The following is a 10000-nucleotide window of genomic DNA, read 5'->3' as shown; positions in this document are numbered from 1 at the left end:
TGTGTCAAGAGACCTCCGCACTGGCCTCTGACTGATTCTTAGAACGGACGGAAAGAGTCGGGCAAGCCTGTCAAAGCTTTGAGCGAATGTCAAAAGCTTTAGACTGCCGCGAACCCTCCGGCTTGCACTGAGACACGAGGTCGATGTGCTAAGCACCCCGGGGCCCCTTTCGCCTGCAGGTCCCGAGCCGCCAACATGTTCTTAGTATCGTGTTCCCCAAACCTGGGTGACGGGCACCACAGGGCGGCAGAGCCATCGCACTTGCCGGGTGGCAGAGGAAGGACCGGACTATGTACCATAGCGGCCAACCACTCCCAGAGCCGGTCGTGCGGGGCTCGAGGTCTGCTCTCAACGTCACATGCTTCTGTGAGTGCTCAGGCAAGGGTCAGACCACATCCTTCCTGGCAGCACCCAAAGCAACCAGGCCGCTCGTGTCTCTCGCCTTCATTTTTCGACACAAGCGCCTGAGGAGGGACGCCACCCCTCCCCTTGCGTCAAGAGACCTCCCCACCGGCCTCTGACTGATTCTTAGAACGGACGGAAAGAGTCGGGCAAGCCTGTCAAAGATTTGAGCGTATGTCAAAAGCTTTAGACTTCCGCGAACTCTCTGGCTTGCACTGAGACCCGAGGTCGATGTGCTCAGCACCACGGGGCCCCTTTCGCCTGCAGGTCCCGAGCCGCCAACATGTTCTTAGTATCGTGTTCCCCAAACCTGGGTGACGGGCACCACAGGGCGACAGAGCCATCGCACTTGCCGGGTGGCAGAGGAAGGACCGGACTATGTACAATAGCGGCCAACGACTCCCAGAGCCGGTTGTGCGGGGCTCGAGGTCTGCTCTCAACATCACATGCTTTTGGATGTGCTCAGGCAAGGGTCAGACCACATCCTTCCTGGCAGCACCCAAAGCAACCAGGCCGCTCGCGTCTCTCGCCTTCATTTTTCGACACAAGCGCCTGAGGAGGGACGCCACCCCTCCCCTTTGCGTCAAGAGACCTCCCCACCGGCCTCTGACTGATTCTTAGAACGGACGGAAAGAGTCGGGCAAGCCTGTCAAAGCTTTGAGCGAATGTCAAAAGCTTTAGACTTCCGCGAACTCTCCGGCTTGCACTGAGACGCGAGGTCGATGTGCTAAGCACCACGGGGCCCCTTTCGCCTGCAGGTCCCGAGCCGCCAACATGTTCTTAGTATCGTGTTCTCCAATCCTGGGTGACGGGCACCGCAGGGAGGCAGAGCCATCGCACTTGCCGGGTGGCAGAGGAAGGACCGGACTATGTACAATAGCGGCCAACGACTCCCAGAGCCGGTTGTGCGGCGTCTGCTCTCAGCCTAAGAGGCTTCTGGGAGTGCTCAGGCAAGGGTCAGCCTGCACCCTTGCTGGCAGCACCCAGGGGAACCAGGACGCTTGCATCTCTCGCCTTCATTTTCGACACAAGCGCCTGAGGAGGGACGCCACCCCTCCCCTTGCGTCAAGAGACCTCCCCACCAGCCTCTGACTGATTCTTAGAACGGACGGAAAGAGTCGGGCAAGCCTGTCAAAGCTTTGAGCGAATGTCAAAAGCTTTAGACTTCCGCGAACTCTCCGGCTTGCACTGAGACGCGAGGTCGATGTGCTAAGCACCACGGGGCCCCTTTCGCCTGCAGGTCCCGAGCCGCCAACATGTTCTTAGTATCGTGTTCTCCAAACCTGGGTGACGGGCACCGCAGGGAGGCAGAGCCATCGCACTTGCCGGGTGGCAGAGGAAGGACCGGACTATGTACAATAGCGGCCAACGACTCCCAGAGCCGGTAGTGCGGCGTCTGCTCTCAGCCTAAGAGGCTTCTGGGAGTGCTCAGGCAAGGGTCAGCCTGCACCCTTGCTGGCAGCACCCAGGGGAACCAGGACGCTTGCATCTCTCGCCTTCATTTTCGACACAAACGCCTGAGGAGGGAAGCCAACCCTCCGTGTGTCAAGAGACCGTCCCCGCCCCGGCCTCCGACTGATTCTTAGAACGGACGGAAAGAGTCAGGCAAGCCTGTTAAGACTTCCGCGAACTCTCCGGCTTGCACTGAGACGCGAGGTCGATGTGCTCAGCACCACGGGGCCCCTTTCGCCTGCAGGTCCCGAGCCGCCAACATGTTCTAAGTATCGTGTTCTCCAAACCTGGGTGACGGGCACCGCAGGGAGGCAGAGCCATCGCACTTGCCGGGTGGCAGAGGAAGGACCGGACTATGTACAATAGCGGCCAACGACTCCCAGAGCCGGTAGTGCGGCGCCTGCTCTCAGCCTAAGAGGCTTTTGGGAGTGCTCAGGCAAGGGTCAGCCTGCACCCTTGCTGGCAGCACCCAGGGGAACCAGGACGCTTGCATCTCTCGCCTTCATTTTCGACACAAACGCCTGAGGAGGGAAGCCAACCCTCCGTGTGTCAAGAGACCGTCCCCGCCCCGGCCTCCGACTGATTCTTAGAACGGACGGAAAGAGTCAGGCAAGCCTGTTAAGACTTCCGCGAACTCTCCGGCTTGCACTGAGACGCGAGGTCGATGTGCTCAGCACCACGGGGCCCCCTTCGCCTGCAGGTCCCGAGCCGCCAACATGTTCTAAGTATCGTGTTCCCCAAACCTGGGTGACGAGCACCGCAGGGAGGCAGAGCCATCGCACTTGCCGGGTGGCAGAGGAAGGACCGGACTATGTACAATAGCGGCCAACGACTCCCAGAGCCGGTAGTGCGGCGCCTGCTCTCAGCTTAAGAGGCTTTTGGGAGTGCTCAGGCAAGGGTCAGCCTGCACCCTTGCTGGCAGCACCCAGGGGAACCAGGACGCTTGCATCTCTCGCCTTCATTTTCGACACAAACACCTGAGGAGGGAAGCCAACCCTCCGTGTGTCAAGAGACCGTCCCCGCCCCGGCCTCCGACTGATTCTTAGAACGGACGGAAAGAGTCAGGCAAGCCTGTCAAAGAATTGAGCAGATGTCAAAATCTTTTAAGACTTCCGCGAACTCTCCGGCTTGCACTGAGACCCGAGGTCGATGTGCTCAGCACCACGGGGCCCCTTTCGCCTGCAGGTCCCGAGCCGCCAACATGTTCTAAGTATCGTGTTCCCCAAACCTGGGTGACGAGCACCGCAGGGCGGCAGAGCCATCGCACTTGCCGGGTGGCAGAGGAAGGACCGGACTATGTACAATAGCGGCCAACCACTCCCAGAGCCGGTAGTGCGGCGTGCGAGGTCTGCTCTCAGCGGAAGAGGGTTTTGGGAATGCTCAGGCAAGGGCCAGCCTGCACCCTTCCTGGCCGCTCCCACGGGAACCAGGCTACTTGCAATCCTTTCCCCCAATAGCAAGTGCCTTTTGGAGGGACGGCCGGAGTCAACGTGGGGTTTGCCCGCCCTCCAAAGTGTCAAGAGACCGCCGCACAGGCCTCTGACTGATTCTTAGAACAGGCAGCAAGAGTTGGGTAAGTCTGTCGAAAATTTGACAAAGTGTCAAAAATTAGACTTCCGAGAGCTCTTGGGCATGCACACAGGCCTGTCATTCAAGTGCTCTGCCCGCGGAACCGTTTTTCGGATGCCTTTCAAAGTGGTCCCGCGCCGCCATTTTGTTCTAAAAATCGTGTTCCCAGAAATCTCCGGGTACCCCGCCAACCTCACTGTGTCACAATGTCAAGTGGCACTGAATGGGTCTGAATTTCAAATTCGACTGCTTCGCTCTGGAACTCGAACCCGGCAAAACCGTTTGGATTTTTCCCGGTCCAGACTTCCGCGGCAGACAAAGTTAAAGTTTTCGGGCTGCAGACTCAAAACGACATCTGGCCAACCGCCGGGCTCAATTCGCCCAGTTCCTCCGGCACTTCGGAACTCATGTTCGGCATGAGTTTTTGAATCTTTCCCGATGCTTCGGCATTTTCCTCCGCTGACACTTAGAATATTTTTCACACTTGGCCGAAAATTTTTCTAAGTTTTTCTGGTTACTGATTTCTTCTTTTCGGGCATTTTTCTAAGTTTTCTTGGTTACTCATTTCTCATTTTCAAACATTTTTCTAAGTTTTTCTGGTTACTGATTTCTTCTTTTTGGGCATTTTTCTAAGTTTTCTTGGTTACTCATTTCTCATTTTCAAACATTTTTCTAAGTTTTTCTGGTTACTCATTTCTCATTTTCAAACATTTTTCTAAGTTTTTCTGGTTACTGATTTCTTCTTTTTGGGCATTTTTCTAAGTTTTCTTGGTTACTCATTTCTCATTTTCAAACATTTTTCTAAGTTTTTCTGGTTACTGATTTCTTCTTTTTGGGCATTTTTCTAAGTTTTCTTGGTTACTCATTTCTCATTTTCAAACATTTTTCTAAGTTTTCTTGGTTACTCATTTCTCATTTTCAAACATTTTTCTAAGTTTTTCTGGTTACTGATTTCTTCTTTTTGGGCATTTTTCTAAGTTTTCTTGGTTACTCATTTCTCATTTTCAAACATTTTTCTAAGTTTTTCTGGTTACTCATTTCTCATTTTCAAACATTTTTCTAAGTTTTTCTGGTTACTGATTTCTTCTTTTTGGGCATTTTTCTAAGTTTTCTTGGTTACTCATTTCTCATTTTCAAACATTTTTCTAAGTTTTTCTGGTTACTCATTTCTCATTTTCAAACATTTTTCTAAGTTTTTCTGGTTACTCATTTCTGCTTTTCCAACGTTTTACTAAGTTTTGCTGGTTACTGAGTTCACACTTTTAAACATTTTCGGGCATTTTTCTACGTTTTTCATGTTACTCATTTAGCACTTTCAGGCACTTTCCTATGCTTTCCTGCTTACTGATTTCACACTTTTAAGCATCTTCGGGCATGTTCCCTAAGTTTTGCAGTTCATTCGTTTGGGACAGTCAGGCAGCTTTCCTAAGCTTTCCTGGTAACCGAATTCACATTGTTGAGAACTTTGGAACCCTTCCCTAAGCTGTGCTGGTTACTCACTTTACCTCTTCAGACACTTGCCCCCGTTGTGACAGAGACCACTTCCCGACTCGGGAAATGCACCAAATTCGGCCTGAACTCAGAGGGCAGTCCCCCCTCGAAGGCGTGGAAGTCGGCAGAATCGCCGGGTCAAATCCGGCTGAGCTACCCGGCTTGGAAGCCTCAAAGTCGGTATGAGCTGTCAGGTTCACTCCCATCCCCGTTTGGACCACTTCCCGACTCGGGAAATTCACCAAATTCGGCCTGAACTCAGAGGACAGTCCCCCCTCGAAGGCGTGACAGTCGGCAGAACCGCCGGATCAAATCCGGCTGAGCTACCCGGCCCCGAAGCCTCAAAGTCGGTAAGAGCTGTCAGGTTCACTCCCATCCCCGTTTGGACCACTTCCCGACTCGGGAAATTCACCAAATTCGGCCTGAACTTATACAACAGTCCCCCCTCGAAGGCGTGACAGTCGGCAGAACCGCCGGATCAAATCCGGTTGAGCTACCCGGCTTGGAAGCCCCAAAGTCGGTAAGAGCTGTCAGGTTCACTCCCATCCCCGTTTGGACCACTTCCCGACTCGGGAAATTCACCAAATTCGGCCTGAACTTATACAACAGTCCCCCCTCGAAGGCGTGACAGTCGCTAGAACCGCCGGATCAAATCCGGTTGAGCTACCCGGCTTGGAAGCCCCAAAGTCGGTAAGAGCTGTCAGGTTCACTCCCATCCCCGTTTGGACCACTTCCCGACTTAGGAAATTCACCAAATTCGGCCTGAACTTAGAGGAGAGTCCCCGCTCGAAGGCGTGGAAGTCGGCAGAATCGCCGGGTCAAATCCGACTGAGCTACCCGGCCCCGAAGCCTCAATGTCGGTAAGAGCTGTCAGGTTCACTCCCATCCCCGTTTGGACCACTTCCCGACTCGGGAAATTCACCAAATTCGGCCTGAACTTATACAACAGTCCCCCCTCGAAGCCGTGGCAGTCGCTAGAACCGCCGGATCAAATCCGGTTGAGCTACCCGGCTTGGAAGCCCCAAAGTCGGTATGAGCTGTCAGGTTCACTCCCATCCCCGTTTGGACCACTTCCCGACTTAGGAAAATCACCAAATTCGGCCTGAACTCAGAGGGCAGGCCCCCCTCGAAGGCCAGGCATTCGGCAGAACCGCCGGGTCAAATCCGACTGTGCTACCCGGCCCCAAAGCCTCAAAGTTGGTATGAGCAGTTAGGTTCACTCCCATCCCCGTTTGGACCACTTCCCGACTTAGGAAATTCACCAAATTCGGCCTGAACTTAGAGGAGAGTCCCCGCTCGAAGGCGTGGAAGTCGGCAGAATCGCCGGGTCAAATCCGACTGAGCTACCCGGCCCCGAAGCCTCAATGTCGGTAAGAGCTGTCAGGTTCACTCCCATCCCCGTTTGGACCACTTCCCGACTCGGGAAATTCACCAAATTCGGCCTGAACTTAGACAACAGTCCCCCCTCGAAGCCGTGGCAGTCGCTAGAACCGCTGGATCAAATCCGGTTGAGCTACCCGGCTTGGAAGCCCCAAAGTCGGTATGAGCTGTCAGGTTCACTCCCATCCCCGTTTGGACCACTTCCCGACTTAGGAAAATCACCAAATTCGGCCTGAACTCAGAGGGCAGGCCCCCCTCGAAGGCCAGGCATTCGGCAGAACCGCCGGGTCAAATCCGACTGTGCTACCCGGCCCCAAAGCCTCAAAGTTGGTATGAGCAGTTAGGTTCACTCCCATCCCCGTTTGGACCACTTCCCGACTTAGGAAATTCACCAAATTCGGCCTGAACTTAGAGGAGAGTCCCCGCTCGAAGGCGTGGAAGTCGGCAGAATCGCCGGGTCAAATCCGACTGAGCTACCCGGCCCCGAAGCCTCAATGTCGGTAAGAGCTGTCAGGTTCACTCCCATCCCCGTTTGGACCACTTCCCGACTCGGGAAATTCACCAAATTCGGCCTGAACTTAGACAACAGTCCCCCCTCGAAGCCGTGGCAGTCGCTAGAACCGCTGGATCAAATCCGGTTGAGCTACCCGGCTTGGAAGCCCCAAAGTCGGTATGAGCTGTCAGGTTCACTCCCATCCCCGTTTGGACCACTTCCCGACTTAGGAAAATCACCAAATTCGGCCTGAACTCAGAGGGCAGGCCCCCCTCGAAGGCCAGGCATTCGGCAGAACCGCCGGGTCAAATCCGACTGTGCTACCCGGCCCCAAAGCCTCAAAGTTGGTATGAGCAGTTAGGTTCACTCCCAAACCCGTTGGGACCACTTCCCGACTTAGGAAATTCACCAAATCCGGCCTGAACTTAGACAACAGTCCCCCCTCGAAGGCGTGACAGTCGGTAGAACCGCCGGGTCAAATCCGGCTGAGCTACCCGATTTGGAAGCCTTCAACACAAAACCCATCCGGCAATGCCACTCAAAAAGGGCCCAAATTCAGAAACACCCCCTTCAATAGGTACCACTTCCTCGGAGACACTACCGGGACACGCTCCCCTCGGCGAAAATTAAGCCCCCACCACTAACTGAAGCCAACCGCAGCCCCAACTTCAACGGAGAAATCAGTAACCAATTCAAAAATGCACTTGGTTACTGATTTGTACTGCTTCAAAAATATTCTAAGTGTCGCTGGTTACTGATTTGTACTGCTCCAAAAATATTCTAAGTGTCACTGGTTACTGATTTGTACTGACTCAAAAATATTCTAAGTGTCGCTGGTTACTGATTTGTACTGACTGAAAAATATTCTAAGTGTCGCTGGTTACTGATTTGTACTGACTCAAAAATATTCTAAGTGTCAGTGGTTACTGATTTGTACTGCTCCAAAAATATTCTAAGTGTCGCTGGTTACTGATTTGTAATGCTCCAAAAATATTCTAAGTGTCGCTGGTTACTGATTTGTACTGCTTCAAAAATATTCTAAGTGTCAGCGGTTACTGATTTGTACTGCTTCAAAAATATTCTAAGTGTCGCTGGTTACTGATTTGTACTGCTTCAAAAATATTCTAAGTGTCAGTGGTTACTGATTTGTACTGCGTCAAAAATATTCTAAGTGTCGCTGGTTACTGATTTGTACTGCTCCAAAAATATTCTAAGTGTCGCTGGTTACTGATTTGTACTGCTTCAAAAATATTCTAAGTGTCGCTGGTTACTGATTTGTACTGCTTCAAAAATATTCTAAGTGTCAGTGGTTACTGATTTGTACTGCTTCAAAAATATTCTAAGTGTCGCTGGTTACTGATTTGTACTGCTTCAAAAATATTCTAAGTGTCAGTGGTTACTGATTTGTACTGCTTCAAAAATATTCTAAGTGTCGCTGGTTACTGATTTGTACTGCTTCAAAAATATTCTAAGTGTCAGTGGTTACTGATTTGTACTGCTCCAAAAATATTCTAAGTGTCGCTGGTTACTGATTTGTACTGCTTCAAAAATATTCTAAGTGTCAGTGGTTACTGATTTGTACTGCTCCAAAAATATTCTAAGTGTCGCTGGTTACTGATTTGTACTGCTTCAAAAATATTCTAAGTGTCAGCGGTTACTGATTTGTACTGCTTCAAAAATATTCTAAGTGTCAGTGGTTACTGATTTGTACTGCTTCAAAAATATTCTAAGTGTCGCTGGTTACTGATTTGTACTGCTTCAAAAATATTCTAAGTGTCAGTGGTTACTGATTTGTACTGCTCCAAAAATATTCTAAGTGTCGCTGGTTACTGATTTGTACTGCTTCAAAAATATTCTAAGTGTCAGTGGTTACTGATTTGTACTGCTTCAAAAATATTCTAAGTGTCGCTGGTTACTGATTTGTACTGCTTCAAAAATATTCTAAGTGTCAGTGGTTACTGATTTGTACTGCTTCAAAAATATTCTAAGTGTCGCTGGTTACTGATTTGTACTGCTCCAAAAATATTCTAAGTGTCGCTGGTTACTGATTTGTACTGCTTCAAAAATATTCTAAGTGTCGCTGGTTACTGATTTGTACTGCTCCAAAAATATTCTAAGTGTCGCTGGTTACTGATTTGTACTGCTTCAAAAATATTCTAAGTGTCGCTGGTTACTGATTTGTACTGCTTCAAAAATATTCTAAGTGTCAGTGGTTACTGATTTGTACTGCTTCAAAAATATTCTAAGTGTCGCTGGTTACTGATTTGTACTGACTCAAAAATATTCTAAGTGGGGCTGGTTACTGATTTGTACTGCTCCAAAAATATTCTAAGTGTCGCTGGTTACTGATTTGTACTGCTTCAAAAATATTCTAAGTGTCAGCGGTTACTGATTTGTACTGCTTCAAAAATATTCTAAGTGTCAGTGGTTACTGATTTGTACTGCTTCAAAAATATTCTAAGTGTCGCCGGTTACTGATTTGTACTGCTTCAAAAATATTCTAAGTGTCAGTGGTTACTGATTTGTACTGCTTCAAAAATATTCTAAGTGTCGCCGGTTACTGATTTGTACTGCTTCAAAAATATTCTAAGTGTCAGTGGTTACTGATTTGTACTGCTCCAAAAATATTCTAAGTGTCGCTGGTTACTGATTTGTACTGCTTCAAAAATATTCTAAGTGTCAGCGGTTACTGATTTGTACTGCTTCAAAAATATTCTAAGTGTCAGTGGTTACTGATTTGTACTGCTTCAAAAATATTCTAAGTGTCGCTGGTTACTGATTTGTACTGCTTCAAAAATATTCTAAGTGTCAGTGGTTACTGATTTGTACTGCTTCAAAAATATTCTAAGTGTCGCTGGTTACTGATTTGTACTGCTCCAAAAATATTCTAAGTGTCGCTGGTTACTGATTTGTACTGCTTCAAAAATATTCTAAGTGTCGCTGGTTACTGATTTGTACTGCTTCAAAAATATTCTAAGTGTCAGTGGTTACTGATTTGTACTGCTTCAAAAATATTCTAAGTGTCGCTGGTTACTGATTTGTACTGATTCAAAAATATTCTAAGTGTCAGTGGTTACTGATTTGTACTGCTTCAACAATATTCTAAGTGTCGCTGGTTACTGATTTGTACTGCTTCAAAAATATTCTAAGTGTCAGTGGTTACTGATTTGTACTGCTTCAAAAATATTCTAAGTGTCGCTGGTTACTGATTTG

This window comes from Hemiscyllium ocellatum (assembly GCF_020745735.1).
Source record: "Hemiscyllium ocellatum isolate sHemOce1 chromosome 15 unlocalized genomic scaffold, sHemOce1.pat.X.cur. SUPER_15_unloc_8, whole genome shotgun sequence".
Classification (NCBI taxonomy): Eukaryota; Metazoa; Chordata; class Chondrichthyes; order Orectolobiformes; family Hemiscylliidae; genus Hemiscyllium; species Hemiscyllium ocellatum.
This window is presented reverse-complemented; position numbering follows the sequence as displayed.